General features: G+C 42.0%; 1 pseudogene; it reads right to left on the minus strand.

Moving 5' to 3' along the window:
• Positions 1-13,760: 13,760 nt before the first annotated feature.
• LOC131517962 (ubiquitin-like) lies at positions 13,761-14,143 on the minus strand (annotated as a pseudogene).
• Between the last annotated feature and the right edge of the window lie 2,861 nt (positions 14,144-17,004).

Below are 17,004 nucleotides of genomic sequence, written 5' to 3' on the forward strand. Positions count from 1 at the left end.
TAATCTGACAATGTCTTAACTGGAGCGCTTAAATCATCTACATTTAAAGTAGCTATTGATATGTTAATATTTAAGTCTACCCTTTTATTGTTTTTCTATTCCCTTTGAATTTTTTTTTTCTGTTCTCTCTTTTTTGCCTTCTTCTAGATTACTTGAATATTTTTAGTACTTCATTTAATTCATCCATTAACTATTTGAGTATATCTTTTGGTATTGTTTTAGTTGTTGCTCTAACGATTATAATATTCACACCGAGTTTTCTGGTGTTTATAATTAGTATTTTACCACTTCAAGTAAAATGTAAAAGCCTTACAACCATATATGTCCCATTTATCCTTTCTTTGTGTTATAGTTTTTATACATGTTATATCTGTATATATAAAATGCCCACCCCCCCCAGCCCAAATAAACTTACAAGTTTTTTCTTTCAAGAATCACACACATTGCAAGGAACATAATAGGAAAAAAATAGGCTATCTCATTTACTCAAATATTTACCATTTCTGTCACTCTTCCTTCATTCCTAAGTTTCAAGTTTTCCCTCTGATACTATTTTTCTTCAACTTGAAAAACTCCCTTTAGCATTTCTTTCATAGGAGATCTGATGGTGACAAGTTCTTTTGTTTTCCTTCATCTGAGAATGTTTTTATGTCAACTTCATTCCTGAAAAATATTTCCACTGGATATAGAATTAGTAATTGATAGGTTTTTTTTTTTTTTTTTTTTGGTTCAGTTGTTTGTATTTTGTTTCCAGTGCTTCAAAGATGTTTGCACTGTGTAGGTCCCGTGATCTCTGTTGAAAACCTTGTGTTAATTTCTACTGTTTCCTTGTATGTAATGTGTTGTTTTTCTTTGGCTACTTTTAGGATTTTTCCCTTTGTATTTGGTTTTCTTCAGTTTGATCATGATATGCCTGAGCATGATTTTCTTTGTGTTTATCCTGGTTGGGATTCATTGACATTCATTGAGCTTCTTGAATTTGTAAGTTGTGTCCGTGATTTACTGTCCTATAATTGACGAGGTAACATTGCCTTTACAGCTGACATACACTTCCTTGTCAGAGAGTTGTAGCACGTTCCTGATATCAAATTTTATAAATTGGCACGGCTGAAAGATACACTGAAGATGAGAAAGGTACAGTTTTCGATTTTTAAAAGATAAAGAGGGGTGGGAAAAGAGTACACGAACCACACCAAAATTTTGTCTTCAGTCTTTTATGAGTTTTAAAAATGTGTTAGTGTGAAGATGTCATGTTCAGAGTTAAGAGGATCATCAGGAGTCAGCATGGATTCACTCTGGCGAAATCATTTGAGATCAAACCTAATTTCTTTCTTTTTTTTTTTTAGATAAACTTATTACGGGGCGCCTGGGTGGCTCAGTCGGTTGAGCGTCCGACTTCGGCTCAGGTCACGATCTCGCGGTCCGTGAGTTCGAGCCCCGCGTCGGGCTCTGGGCTGATGGCTCAGAGCCTGGAGCCTGCTTCTGATTCTGTGTCTCCCTCTCTCTCTGCCCCTCCCCCGTTCATGCTCTGTCTCTCTCTGTCTCAAAAATAAATAAACGTTAAAAAAAAAATTAAAAAAAAAACCAAAAAAACAAAAAAAACTTATTAGGCTGTAAAATTGGAGAATTGATTACCAGTAACATATTTTTCAGCAGCAGAGCAATAGGACAGATCTTTGATGCTATTCCTTTGAGCAAAAGGGAGACATTTGGAGAGAATATGACCACCATTAAATGTATCACACTTGGTTTGGCAAGTATACCCAAGGGGTGCTAGTTAGTCAGTCAGTTTCTGTCCTGGAGAACTCTTTCTTATGCATCCATCATGATTTCTACTTCAGATCTGTGATTGGGTTGAACTATTGATGTTGGAAGATAGAATAAATATTTGGACAACTGAGTCAAGGTCTAAAATAATAACACTTACCACTTCATTAAGGCCTACAATATGTCGGGGAGTTTTCCAGAAACTGGAGTTTGGAGCTAATGTGTGACTCCTCAAATTACCTGACCTCTCAGCAGGATAACAGAAAGCAATGGTAATGAGCTTTTCTTCCAGGACATCACTCTCTCATCGTTTCCCTCCCACCTCATTGATCTCTCTTTTTTGGTCTCCATTGTTATTTCTTCCCAATATTAGAGGGACCAAGGTCATTTTTCTTCACTGTCATTTTCTAGGAAACTTCCCAAATCTCATGACTCATATGAATCTACAGCTTTGAACTTCCAAATCAATAGCTGCAGCCTAGAGCCTTCTGAATCCTGGCGTGTGTTTTCTACTGTCTACTTGACATTACCACTCCATTGCCTAATAAGCATTCCAGCTTAACGCACCTAAAACAGAACCGAATGCCAAGCCTCCACTTATCAAATATCTTCTTTTGTAGTCATCCTGATTCACTAAATGGCACCTCTGTTCTCCCAGTTGTCCTTCAAAAGACAATATTTATTCATTTATTTCTTTACAATTTTTTTTTTATTTTGGAGAGAGAGCATGTGCATGTGTGAGTGGGGAGGGGCAGAAGGAGAGAGAGAGAGAGAGAAGGAAAGAGAATCCCAAGCAGTCTTCATGCTTAGCGTGGAGCCCAACATGGGACTTGATTCCACAACCCCAGGAGCATGACCTGAGCCCAAATCAAGAGTCGGACAGTCAACCGAATGAGCCACCCAGGCATCCCAAAGATGATTTTTAAATAATAGACATTCCATCCCTTATTAACAAAGGAACATGAGACTCTGATAAATGGAAGTTCCTTGCCTAGATCACACAACCAGTAATAAGTTCGTGTCAGAGTTAAACTTGAGTTTATATAATGCCCACTGTCTCCAGATGTTTCTAGCCTTCACTCAAGTTACATTGAAGTCTTATGCTTTTGTCCACACACACAAACATCTATGAATATAATTTGGGAAAACAGAGTTCTGCAGAGGCAGCCCCTTGGTAAAAGACTTGGTTTAATACCAGTGCCCTTCTGTAGGAGGTAGCTGCTGACACAGGGTACTTTAATTCTGAGCTATATCATTTCTAGGTTGATGGAGTTGTTAGTATGTTATACTCTGTATTTGTAAGAACAAACTTAACAATATTCTGTTTTATTTTGGAGACAACATAATTAGAAAGGGAATACAGATAAAATTCATTTAGTGAGAAGGCACCAGGATGATAAGGGAGTTTGAAGTCATGACTAGGAAGAATTCTTGAAGAGCTGGAGAGAAGACAGCCTGGGAAACACTGTTTTTGGATCTGTATTTCAGTTATATTTAGTAAATACTTAATGAAGTCCTACTGTGTGTCAGTTGGGTGCTATCATAAGCACTAGAGATACAAAGATTGATAAGTATCGTTCTCGCCTTCCATTATCAAAGAATAGGTGTAGAAATTATAGAAGGATAGAAAGATTTGCCCTTTAGATTGAACCAAAATCTAATGGAATTACTCAAGGATGAAATGAGCTAGCTTTTTGCCATCACTAAAGATATTCAAGCACATGCTGGAAGTCTTCTTGGTATAGGAAGGAGGCTGTGGAATTAAATTAACCATCGTATGAGTGATGGAACTACAGGACGTTTAAACACTTCCAACCCTGAGATGCTATGATTCTTTCATCTGTGCTATCCCTGTCCCTTAATGCCATAAATAATTGGGACATAACTGCAAAAAATCGCATTTACATGGCAAATGTAAATCATCCACTTGCTTGGGTAAGACTTGTCCTTCCTATTGTAAGCTCACATCACTTAGTGTGTCTTTCTTCTGTCCTAGAGAAAATTACAGGAAACACAACTAAGACAGATAAACCCATCAAAGTTGTAAATGAAAGGGGTTCAAACTTATAAACATCTGTATTTATTTTTTGTACCCTAATTGCATGTAAGAGAACTAAATAAAATTTATATAGATAAAGGATAAGCCTAAGGTACTTGAAAATTTCTTCTTCTTCTTCTTTTTTTTTTTTTTTAATTTTATGTTACAACAAACTAGGGACCAGTGTAAGGTTAGCATTTAATTTTATGCCACCGCAAGATTACTTTGCTCAGATTAAAACAACAGTGCTCTTTCTCATCATGGCCATCTGTAATGTTCTCATCATTTTAGCAGCGGGTGAGTCCATTTCTTTTTATGAATTTTACAAGTCAAGACATTCCGTAAGTTGATTTGATCAGGTGGGAAAAAAGCATAACAGTGAACTGACAGAAGAGTTTTGAAGAGTGTGGCAGAATTTGATCAGTTCCCATGGTTTTGTAAGAACAAAGGAAAGTGCTCAGATTTGAAGTGTTGAGAAAAATGGTAAAGGTAAGAAGAGAAGGACAAGGAAACTTGTTAATTCAAGATACACCTTGAACTCTTTGAATACAATCATTGTAATAAGCCACATATGTAGTTTCAAAACCTTGAATGCATTATTTCACAAGGCACTTTACATGGGCTGCGTTGTTTTTTCAATCATCTCTAGGTTCAGAGAAGGGAAAGAACTGCGATATAAATCTCGTGAGCTATTTGGACAATGATTGAAAGTTGACTAATAGCCAAGTGCAAATATTTATGCATTACTGAGCAACTTCTATATGTTCATACAACCCTAAGAACAATTCATGAAGTTGGTATTGCAGCTTTACACATGAAAACATGTAATCTTAAACAGCATGCCAAGCCGTGTTCTGAGGCTCATTCCACGGAATCCATCATGGCAAATTATGGCATAGATTGAGAGTCAATTTAATTTAGCGCTGATAGGATTATTTGGGCATTTTACTGCTTTGATACATAGGCAAACAGGACGGGCCATGTTTTTGCAAAGACATAAAACAAAAAAATGTCTATCAAGTCCAACTGCCTGCCCTGAAGGATATTTACAGGGTGCGATGCTTAATCTCATCTCAGGTATTCTGAATTTCAGCCTGCAGGCTAATATGCTTCCTGGATTTGAGTTGGGAAGAGGGGTTATTAGCGAGGTAGGCTGAGGAGGAACATATCGCCAAAAAACCGAGAACTCCTTAGGAGAGTCCAAAATTGGATCTGGATTCAAGCCAAAATTAACAGACAGGGATGGCTACATATTTTTCAGGGTCCAGTACAAAATTAAAATACAGGGTCCCGTGTTCAAAAGTCAGGAAAGAAGTACCAGGAAAAGTAACTAAATACAAACCTTTTTCCTTTCTTCTGTGAACTCTCGACTTGTCATAGTATTTTTTATTTGCTATTTAACATTATTCTAAGTTAAAAAATTAAAATGTTAAATTATTAGCATCCATTTTACCATTTACCTTTATATTGTGCAATGCCAGTTTTAAATGCACATATAAGAGCATTAAACTGTTATGCAGAATCACCGAAATTACACAATTTGCACACGCACATGCATTTTGTTCTTACCACGTTAGAGGACATGCCACACAAAACTAACTCAGCTGTTTTTATTTCACTTCTTTCTTTGTCCACATTCTACCCATACTCTCTACTTTGCCCTACTGATAAGTAAAAATGGAGTGACAGTAAAGGCACTGTTTCATAAAGGAACTATTGTCTTTCTCTTTCTTCCTAAGCCATCATTTTCGGTGTCAGTTGTAGGCTAATAGGGAAATAACATAAAAATGGCATGACAGGTTTCTTTGGTCATTTGGGTTTCTTAAAACATCATTGTCTTCTTTCTGCGTTCAAAGAAAGTTGTGCTTCTAACTGGAAGTATGGCCTCTTGGAGGTGTCAGTTATAGATATAATATGCTGATCATGTACTCACAAGACATCATGAATGCTCCGTGCTAATGGGGCTAGCACGAAACAGTAGTGCACGTTGCATATTGTGTGGATCTCCTAAGCCCATGTATGTGCTCCATTTCCATTGAACTTCACTCGTACAGGTTGGTAAAATGATTAAGGATTTCAAGATGGCAGCAACAGAGCATTAAAGCAAGCATAGGGTCCTCCTATGCCTTGAGCCCCATGTGACTGCACAGATAGCACATCCAGGAAGCTGGCCTTCCCTGCTGACAGATGTAGAAAAGATGCCGGGATTTCTGCCAAGGTGGAGTAGGGCCTATAAAGTCTATGACTTCCGGTGGTAACAAGTAAAGACTGGTTAAAATACAAAACAAAACCAAAATCCCAAACAAAAAACCCAGTTTCCCAAGGGCAGAAGTGTAAACAGTAGCAGCTGGAATGAAGAGGAAAGTTCAACCTTAAAGAACAAGGAGTAAAGGAGGGGTGAGTTCCTTCCCCATGGACTCCTTTTCTTCCAGGTTTGACCCAAGAGCAGGCCAAATCAGGGAATTGGCAGTGGGTGCAGGCAGCACAACCTGGGAGAAGCCAGTCTTTCTGGCCAGACAACTGGAACAAAGGGCTCCTGTCCTGTGAGACTGAGAGAGTGGGGGAGATCGGTTTTTCCCCCTCTTTTTCTGCTCTGGGCCCTGACCCAAGGCTGGTTGCATTCACAGATCTGCACTGCTGTGGTTCCTTAAAACCTGAAGGAAAACCTGTCTTTCTTGATTGGATTATGTGGAATGTCTCTGTAGGAAACATACACTAAAGTATGAGAGGGCGATGGGGTATCTTGTTGGCAATCGATCTCTATTTATTTCTACATTTTTCTGTGTACGTGGAAAATCAGAGTTCACATGGATGCATCCAGTTCCAGGCCAGTGTTTCAGGGTTTACCCTAGTGTTCTCTCTTTATTTGTAACTTTGTTGATCAGTGAGAAACCTGGTTCCCATCAGCCTCAGTATACTTACTGCCTTGGTCAATCCCTCTGTGTGCGACATCTTGCTGTGGTCCACACCTCTCTCTTGGATGCCCTCCTCATCCTAGCCAGGCTCTGATGCCCCATGACAACCACCCTCTTGAACCTCCCCTTTCTCAATCTTAAAGACTCTAACCCCCAGCTCTAGGAAATCCTGGCTCTTTCCAACCACCAGCTTGGATTGTCTCACCCAGTGGCTTTTGGATTCGGTTTTCCAGGAAAGGAGGAAAAAAAAAAAAAAAGAGAACGCTTAATTTTCAAAAGTTCTCCAGCTCACTTCTATACCTAGACTGATGGATATACAATCCCTCTAGCTCCTTTATATGATCTCATCATTTACTGTAATGTCTCAAGTACCTAGCAAAGTGCCCAACATATTGTTTGCACTTAAAATTAGTAATTGATTCAATTAATGTTGCCATGACCTGTTAACAAGCCCCTGAGTTTCATGTTGGCTTTTGCTTCATGGTTAGATTTCTAAGATGTATAATCTGTACTGGATAACAATGGTAGCAAGTAGGTAGCTTGTCTCGTGCCCCATATTTTCCAAAGTGCTTTCTATGATTGAACTTACTTAACCTGTAACAGCCTAAGGAATGTGTACTATTACTGTCACTACTTTACAAAGACATTTGCAAGGTGTAAAGAGGTTGCATAAGTTGCCCAAAAGTGTACAGCTGGTAATTCATGGGGATTTGAACCCGGACAATGTACCTTCAGAGGCCACGTTCTTAACCACTGTGTGAGTTCCTGTAGCTTTTGTTCTCCTTCAGAATCCAAATGGGCTCTGTTACCCTTTGTATGCACAGCATCTTTTGAATATTTCTGTAACTCACATGGTTTGTTTTCGGTGCTGATACTGGTTATTAATGTCACACGGCTCCGGGTTTATGCTCTTCTCACCTGGGCTCAGTACCTACCCACACAATCTCTCTGGTTCCGTTAAAACTCAGGGGCCGGCACTGGGTTTGCTGAGATGGCAGAATGCATCCCAGTAGCCCACTACTGTTTACCCTGTCAACCCCTCTAATAGCCACTGGAGGAAGTGGGGTGGGGTGGATATCCCCTTTTAGACTATAGAGAATGAGACTTACTAACATTTCCTTTTTTCTTTTTTTATTTTAGAGAGAGAGAGACAGAGAGAGAGAGAGAGAGCGAGCGCATAAGTAGGGGAGAGGGGGAGAAAGGCAGAGGGAGAGAGAAAGACAGAGAGAGAGAATGAGAATCTCAAGCAGGCTCCACACTCACAAGGAGCTCCACGTGGGATTTGATCCCATGACCCTGGGGTCATGACAGAGCCAAGATCAAGAATCAGATGGGTGCTCAACGGACTGAACCACCCAGGTGCCCCACTAACACTTCCTTCTAATGAGCTTATTCATAATCAACAGGATGTACATTTCAACTGGCATTTTAATCATGATCATCAGATCATCAAGTCTTAGTGACATCTTATTGTTTATTCTTTTGTCTTCCTGATAATTTCAACTTTGTTTTACTTATCATTAATTAGGTTTTCAAAATTGACTGTGACTCCTTTTCAAGTATTTTTTAAATCCAGAATAATTGGATATTATTAACTCTACCTGCCTTTTTTGGACATCACCCTTCCAGAGTTACTAGCTACACAGTTAAATCTGAGAGTGTTCCTCTATATTTGTTTTTAAGTTGTCTTGATGAGCTCAACTGGAAATTTCCATTTGAAAGAGACATAACTTCCTCATCCCCAGTCCTATTATTTCTAATGTGTGTGTTCTTTTTTCAGCCCAAATCCTTCTTATCATTTGGAGTTATGGATGAATATCCTATTCCTCTATGACTCATTTTCATGCCCAGGACTTCCCGTGTTCCTGGAATTCACCTTACTTCCATTCCCTGGAGATCTTATTTTGTTTCCATGAAGGATTTGGTATCAAGTACACCATGGAATGTATTGCAGAAAGCTCTTTGTTACATATCAGATGCACGTACAGGCTCTCGGCGAGCCATCCAGCTCCTCGAAACTTGGTTTTCTTTAACAACGACCATAAATCATTTCCTTCTCGAGCTACGAGTAGTTTTGTCTTGTTACACTTGAGGATTTTTATGGAGCATCTTCTCCAACACATGCACACACGCTTGGGGAGACACCGCTCTCTGCCCTGGGCCTGGTCAGGGTGCAATACATGCGAGACCTGAACAAGCATGAGGGCTGTGGAATGCACAGCTCAGAGGAGGTGAGCTGAGAGGCAGCATCTTATGGAGATGAATTACAAGGCAAGGGAGACCACCCGATGGATTTGTCAGTATGGCGGGGATAGACAGAAGAGGGAAAGCCAGATCACATGTGAGATGGGATTGCACAGAAAATGGGAGGAATTGTCTGAACCCAACAGGGGTTTTCATCAGGTGCCTACAGGCACTTCAGATGAAGGCAGGATGGTTGCCTCTAAAGCTGCTGACCCAGTGTGGACACTCATTATGTAGCTTCTGGGGTTCTGAGTTTTTCCTTTTTCCTTTGTGTGGCCATGTCCCCCTGCTTTCCAGCCTCATGACTGATTTCCCTCCATTTCCTCCTTGTGGTGCTATGGAAAATGGTTCACTTGAAATCATTTTAATATTTTTCTTTTCCTGTGAAAGAGCTCCTGCTGCTTTGTCCTGACCAGCTGTTTTAAGAACTCAAACCACTCTCACTCTACACGGGCCACAGCTCATGAAAGTCTGCCCTCTGGTTTCCCTGCTTCAACCACAGCCGTCACCCAGAGTCTCTTGCCCTGATCTATTTCACACCCACTCAGGGCTTCTGACGTTGTTACCGTTTCCCGTTTCTGACCATGTTTCTCCCCTCAGACCTCAGTACTATCTCTCTAGCTACAAACTTGGTCTTGTTCCTTGACCGTGATTTAGTTTCTCTTGACTGTCACTGCCTCCAGCAGTAGATAGCCAACCTGGTCAGCCCAGCTCCAGAGAGTGTCCACTGGCGAAGCTCCTGTGGTCTCTGTACCAGGGAGTGTTCTGGAGTCTTCTGAGTGGACTCTCTCCTGCCGAGGAGTTCTTCTCCCTCTCACATTAGTAGGAGTGAAGAGAGGGACTCTTCAAACAGAGGGACCAGCTAGAGCATCTACTGTTCTCATCATGGTGGCTGTTTGCCCCCGGCAGAGAGACAGACAGCACACCCTCTCTGTAGGGTACTAGAATGGACTCTGACTTCTCTACCTTTGTGTTGTCAAATAGAATTACTGCTCTTTATGGTTTTCCCTGCTGGCTTCCTTATTGGACTTCCAGAAAACTAGTCATTCGTAGGGGACAATTCCCCTGCATCTCTGCTCAGATGAAAAAGTTAGCTTTTAAAATGTTTCTTCATAATGTCACTCATTCCTTTCTCTTACACAGGGGCAATTTAAGGGGACACATTTCAGCAAATTACTACAATTATCTTCAGCCTGCTGGTACATGTCAGTGGGTCCTACTGTCTTCTATCAGCAGCCAATGCAAAGAATCTGAATGATCTTGGAAATGTGTAGATCATCCACAATCCTTATTTTCCCTTTAACTTTAGGAGTTTTTTCAACTCATTTCCCAACTTAATGGTGAACCAGAAACAAAAAGGAAGTAATTAAATTTTATTTCACTTCTCTTCTCATTCATAATTGTAGAGAGCAAGAGAGACAAGAAAGATGTGTGAATTTACTCAAGAGAATTCTTTGTGCATCTCCTACGTGCTACACACAAGGCTAAGAAGCAGCTTCACAGAGATGAGAGAACAATGTCTGCTTTCTAAGAGTTCAGGGCCCAGTGGGGGATGGGGACCTACGTAAAATAAAATCCAACATCAATATTGGCAGAAGAGCATTTTCAGTGCTGTGAGGACATTTAACACTATGTGAGGGAGAAGAGGCTCAGGGAAAGCTTGTGAGAGGTGATGCCCGTGCTGAGTCATTCGAGGATTAGAAGTGGCTGGCCGGAGGGGTATCTGGGGGGCTCAGTCGGTTAGCGTCTGACTTTTGATTTTGCCTCGGGTCACGATCTCACGGTTGGTGAGTTTGAGCCCTGCATCGGGCTCCTCGCTGCCTGTGCAGAGCCTCCTTGGGTTTCTCTTTCCCCCTCGCCTGCTTGTGCTCTCTCTCGCTCTCTCTCAAAATAAATAAATAAACTTAAAAAAAAAAAAAAAAAGAGAGAAGTGGCTGACCAGATGTAGGAGGACACTGATTTCAGATGCAAGGAACAGCAACTGACAAAAGAGGTGAGAAAGCCTGGGAGGCCTAGGCTGGGCTTGCAGGACATGGGGCATGTCTGGGGCATGGGGAATGTGGAGGTGTCCAAGAGAAGGGACGGGTGGAAAGGAGAGAGTCTGGGTTGGATCATGGGGGCCTCATGTGCCTTCCTACAGAATCGGAGCTGAGGCTACAGGACTGGAAAGCCACAGGCGAATTTAAGCAGGAGAAGGACATTATGATATGTGCTTTTGAAGAGCGTTTGGCTCCCGTGTGGCTGATGGCTTAGAATGGGGCAAGTATAGAGGCAGGAAGACGATAATGAAATTCATGCTGGGAAGAGTTGTAAGGTTCTGAGTCAAGGCAGAGGCAATGAAAATCGAAAGAAAAGATTTGAGGGACATTAGGGGAGTACAATTGACAGAATTTGGTCCCATTTTGACAGAGATGGAGAAATACAGTATAATTCCCAGACTTATCTTTTTTCTGATTAAGTAACCAGATGGACTTCATAATAATAAAGGGATTGTACTGTAAAAATAGCTGACATTTATTGAGCACTTTCTATGTGCTAAGTAGTTTAAGTATATTGCCTCACTTTATCTTTAAAATAACACTGTGGAGCAGATCCTATTAAGCACATTTTACAAATAGGAAAATGGAGGCATGGAAAAGGCCAGCATCTTCCCCAGGATCATGTATTATGTGCCCAAACCGGGATTTGAATACAGGTGTGGACACCTCCAGAATCTGACGTTTCAGCACTATCCTATTTTGTCCACCGGGGAGGGATTCAGTTCAGGGGAGAGATGATGAGTCCTGTTTTGAACATGCAGGTGGATTTCTAGCAGGTGGTTGTGATATGGCTTCGAAGGTCCAGTGAGTGATCTGATCTGGAGCCAGATACTTAGGGAAGGAGCCAGAGAGACAACCAGGAGTCCACTGAATTGTTCAAAATGTGACCTACTGTGTTCCTGAGCTCGTTTCTTATCTTTTGTTACTCCACAAGAGAAGGAAGGCATGCTCTTCTTTGGCAGGGTCAGGCCCAGCTGCCACAGCCCGCCCCTGAGCCTCAACCCCACTCATCACCATGCCTCTGTGACAGGAGTGGGTTAAGTTTGCTCCACTTTCTCTTTTCCTTATGATGATTCTTATCATGAGAACACATTAATCTTTTGCTATTTTCTGTTTTCATTACAATCTTTGTCACACAAGTGGAGCATCAGAATGTTAATGCCTCGTATCTTCTGTGAAGAATTGGTAGAATTCTCCATTGCTTTGACCTTTCCAATGTTCTGTGTTTCGATTGGGTCTGGAAGTTGATGATTAATGATAATTACAATAATTACACCAAGGGACTCGAAATATAAATTACCAAATGTTCAAAGGAAGCCACTTGAAACCTTTAATAGAATCTTGAACAATCTCTGTCCAAATGTTCCTACTTCCTCCATCAGACATCCCTCGGTGAGTAGGTTGGGAGAGATTCAGCCTAGGTTGTAGCCAGAAGAATAAAAGAGCTGTGATTTGTGAGCCATGTTTTAGTTATATGAAGGGGGAAAAAAAGAAATCAATTTTTAAATCAATAGAATGGTCCTTCGCCCAAACAGCTTTGCTTAACAAAGAGTGAGCATTCCATAAAACAAGACTTCGCTTTCGATTCAGATCATTAACTACGATTCCCATTAGGCAGGAGGTGCCACGGGGAAAAGGGGATATTTACTTGTCTCCTCTGCTCTGGTTTCTTGGCTTTAATTTTAGGGAGGTGTAGCCTTTCATACGGAGAGTTAGGACTCTATGTGGCCTTTGCTCCTTGGCCCGCAGACGACAACCACACCTGGCACTGATATTAGTGTAATCATATTTTCTGTGAACTTTTGCCGTGGGCAAGATGCAGATTCCCCGATGCTTTAAAAACAGTAAGTATTAAAATGCACTGGAATGAGGGTTTCATCTTGAGACCCCTGGTTATTTTCTTCCTGCTGCAGTAAATTGTACCTTATGTTGTGATAACCAGTGCAGTATATAAAGTATCCCTATCCAGAAGGTTGAAGAAGTTGCCATCATGCTAGGCTTTCAAAGGGAAGGATTTAGGATGACCAGACATCTGAACACATCTGTGGATGGTCACTATGGAGCATTTTTCCACAGGATGACAGAATGGAAAGAACAATCTCTTGCTACAGTTTTGACACACTCAAATACAGGCATCCTGTTGCCCTTTGACTCTGCCAGGTTATGTTATGGCATACACTATTTCTTTAAACAAATATTTTTTGCATGTTTATTTATTTTTGAGAGAGAGACAGAGTGTGAGCAGGGGGAGGGCAGGGAGAGAAGGAGACGCAGAATCCGAAGCAGGCTCCAGGCTCTGAGCTGTCAGCACAGAGCCCGATGCAGGGCTGGAACCCCCGAACCATGAGATCATGATGTGAGTCAAACTCAGTTGCTTAAGTGACTGAGCCACCCAGGTGCCCTGGCATAAACTATTTCTAATTAGCATGATCCAGACTCTCAACCTTTAGAAATCTATGCATTGAGGCTATAGTGGGAGAGGAAAAGAATGTCTAGAGAAGAATGATGGAAAGTCCTTACAGTGTCCTGCTCTAGTCATATCTAGGGCACCGTGGGTTTTCCCTGAGGCCAGGATTGACTGAAACTGTGTACTACGTGTGAGAGCTTTTGCACCAGGCGAGATGTGGATTTCCTGAGGTTCGTTGGTTGGTTGGTTGGTTGGTTTGCAAGGAAAGGAAAACTTTATTGAGCCCCACGGGCCTTGGGGCTCAGGCCAGATGTCACCCTGCAGACAAAGGAAGGGCCGGTGGATGAGCCTTATGTAATCTTCATCTTGGGGTGCAGGTTGTTGGTGTGGCTCTACTTCTTGCGGCACTTGACAGCGCGGGGTGCGGGTGAGCCTGACTCTTGCGGCAGACCGTCGTGTCGCAGTTGTATTTCTGGACCCAGCTGGCAGAGGCAAGGCTCGGTGGTGCCACCCTGCGGGTGAAGCGCCAAGTGCAGGGTAGACTCTTTCTGGGTATTGTAGTCTGAGAGGGTGCAACCATCATCTAGCTGTGTGCCCACAGAAAGCAGATGCTGCTGGTCAGGCGGGATGGCCTCCTTGTCTTGGATTGTGGCTTTGACATTCTCACTGGGGTCATGGGCTCAGCCTCAAGGGCGATAGTCTCGCCCATCAGGGTCTCCGCAAAGATCTGCATCTCTGTGTCTGCTGCAGGGCCGCTGCCTCCAGCCTGCTCGACCACCTTTTTTGAAGAGAGTTTCGTTTTGTTTTTAATAACATAGTAAGAGGTACGCAGCCCAGGGTGGCTTTTCTGGCCAGGAGACTGCAACTTTCCCTCTTGATTTTGCTCTGGAACCCACAGGGCCTGAGGGCACCGTGCATATTCTCAAAGGTGCGGTGCGGTGTTGGCTCTGAGGATTCTCAACTTCAGGTAGGCTGACCCTAGTTCAGATGGTCCTGGTACTTTGGGGTATGGTTCCTTTCCCCAAAAGATCCTAGATCCTGTTGGATCCTAGGGGTTTCTGATGAATCAGTCTGGTGCATGCCTACACGGTTTCAAGTAAAACCTAACTTTTAAGAGCATTTTATGAGAATATTTATGAAGAATACGGTGCCGAGTATGTGTATGCGTGGCATACAAACATATTTCTTCTCATCTTAAAGTTTCCCTCTTGAGAGGTGCCACACTTCTTCTTGGCCTCCATTCCATCCCAGAGGATATAGGCATGGGATGAGAGGTTTAGTCCATCGTGTTAACTGGAGCATGACCATCTGAGTCAAGTTTTGTCACTATTGTTACCGCTTCTTCCCCGTACTTTGCTTTTGTAGCGGAGACAGAGCCTTAGCAGGGTGCACTTGAATTCAACCTGGACGCCCGGTCAGTTAATAAATGAATCAAGAAGCATTTGGTAAGTTCTTTGCTTCAAGTGGCGGTATGCTGTTTTTGAGCTTTTTATTCTGCCGAGATATTCAGAGCTTGTAAACATGAACTCAAAGAAATTCAGACTGTGACAGTTGATCTTGTAACCTGGGAAGTTACTACTATATTAAATTGCATCCTGATCATTTGGAAAGCACAATGCTTTTGATCAGCTATTGAGGTCATGTTTGTGGGGTCAAGTATCCCATCACACTCATATTTTCTTCCAAATGGATTCTCACCTTTATTTTATTCTGCTGGTTGTTTTTCTGGCCTATTATTACAGCTATTATTGTAGCCTTAAAAATAACTCCTATTCCCACTCCCAGAAGTTAAAGGCAACATTCCTAAAAAAAATGTGTATCTAATGAAAAAGTTAATATACTAACTTCTCCTTTTGTGTGACTATGAGGTGTGTGTGTGTGTGTGTGTGTGTGTGTGTGTGTGTATTTTGAGAATGACAAAAAGAGAGTTAGTTAACACACATTTGGACCTGAACTCAGAGTGATCGAAGGCAGATTCCCTCGTCTTAGCCAAGTGGAGAGAAAAAGGGTTCAGATGCACAAGAAAAATAAAAGTGTCAGTATGGGAAGGGACATATGGCAATACTGGGCAATATGCGAGGAACCAATGCAAATGCTAGAAGCCAAGTGTTGTTTGGAGGCTGCTTAATGAGTGTGGAAAATGACCCAACTTCTAAGGTTCTATAACTGCCTCACTTAGCTTTGATTTTTATAAATAGTCACATTTGTTCCAACCCTGTCTCCACATCCTGTTAGTAATATCGGTCAATTTATATACGTCGAGTGGGAAGTACATTAATTTAGATTCCCTGAACATCTGCTGGTGCCTAGATGGATTTGAACCGAAATTAAAATCATTGAGTCATTCACCCCACAAATATTTATTGAGCATCCCAGGGCCTATGCAGTCTGTCAGAAGGCTCCCTCAGCAACCAAGGGCACTCTGTGAGAGGAGACACCCATGAGAATTGCAAAAAGAAATAAAAAGCCAGTTGGAGCAGGCCCTGGAGAATTCACTCGTCTCTTCCTTTGTGATTGTTGCCGTTCCCAAGACTTTGATCCACTGTGGGTCTAGATTCCCAACTTGTATTTGAGATTGGCTTTTCCGGGTTTGTGTCTCCTTGTTTCTGGATTCACTTCTCCTTCTTCAGCTGCTACCTCTTTCTTTTTAGACCCATTTGATTTCCTGACTCTGTACTCCAGCCATAAGGGCTTCAAACCCTACCTTCCAGCTCTTCTTCTGAATATGTGGAGATTGACCTGTGATGGGGATGGGGAGGGAATAAGACAAAGTCCCCACAGTCTGGGAGCCGTAGACTAGATGCTCTTTATCGTGCAATAGAACAGCCTCTTGTTCTAAATGAGGGAGAAACAGCATAGCCCGAATGTCCTTGGCAGTTTCCGAGGTCTTGTCAATTTGGGTATGACTGAAAGATTCCGTGGCTCCTTCTGCCATGCCCATCTTCACACCTTAAAGTCAGTGCTGATGGTGCTCGGGCATGACCACAGGCTGTTGTGGGGCACAAACTAAGCCAAATGGGGCAAAAGGTGGAACTAGTTTCCAAAACCGGCTCTCTGCAAGCCTGCTTTCACTCTTTCCTGCCCATATCCTGCAGGGTGTGATAATCACTTGCTCATTGATTCAACCTCTTCTGGTGCAGCGTGGAAGCTATTGTAATCAATTAAGGTCACAAGGATCCTATTTGTGTTCCACGTAACAGCCTTGGAGTGATTCCCTACCACCATGAAATAGTTAATTCACGGTCAAAATGGCCCCTCTAAAAACTGAGATCAACTGACTCACTATGTTTCCTGATCTTGTCTTTCACACGCACTGTTGTATCACTCACACTGAGGTCCCTTTCTTAAATGATCACCGTATGTCGGCACCAGGGTTGTATTTGTGTACATGATAATACACGTTCACCAGGTTGTAACCTTCATGATTTGCAGAATTTCTATCACGTGTGCTTTTGTGTAACAATTGTAGTTTGTGGACCCGTAAAAAATATGAAATAATCACCATCACCAGGGAGCCCTCCAGACCTATTTTACCCAATACAATGAATGCCTTTCAATATCCTGGTTCACTGTTGCTGCCCTCCATAGTTTGCA

The sequence above is a fragment of the Neofelis nebulosa genome, chromosome 7, assembly GCF_028018385.1.
Source record: "Neofelis nebulosa isolate mNeoNeb1 chromosome 7, mNeoNeb1.pri, whole genome shotgun sequence".
NCBI classification, from domain to species: Eukaryota; Metazoa; Chordata; class Mammalia; order Carnivora; family Felidae; genus Neofelis; species Neofelis nebulosa.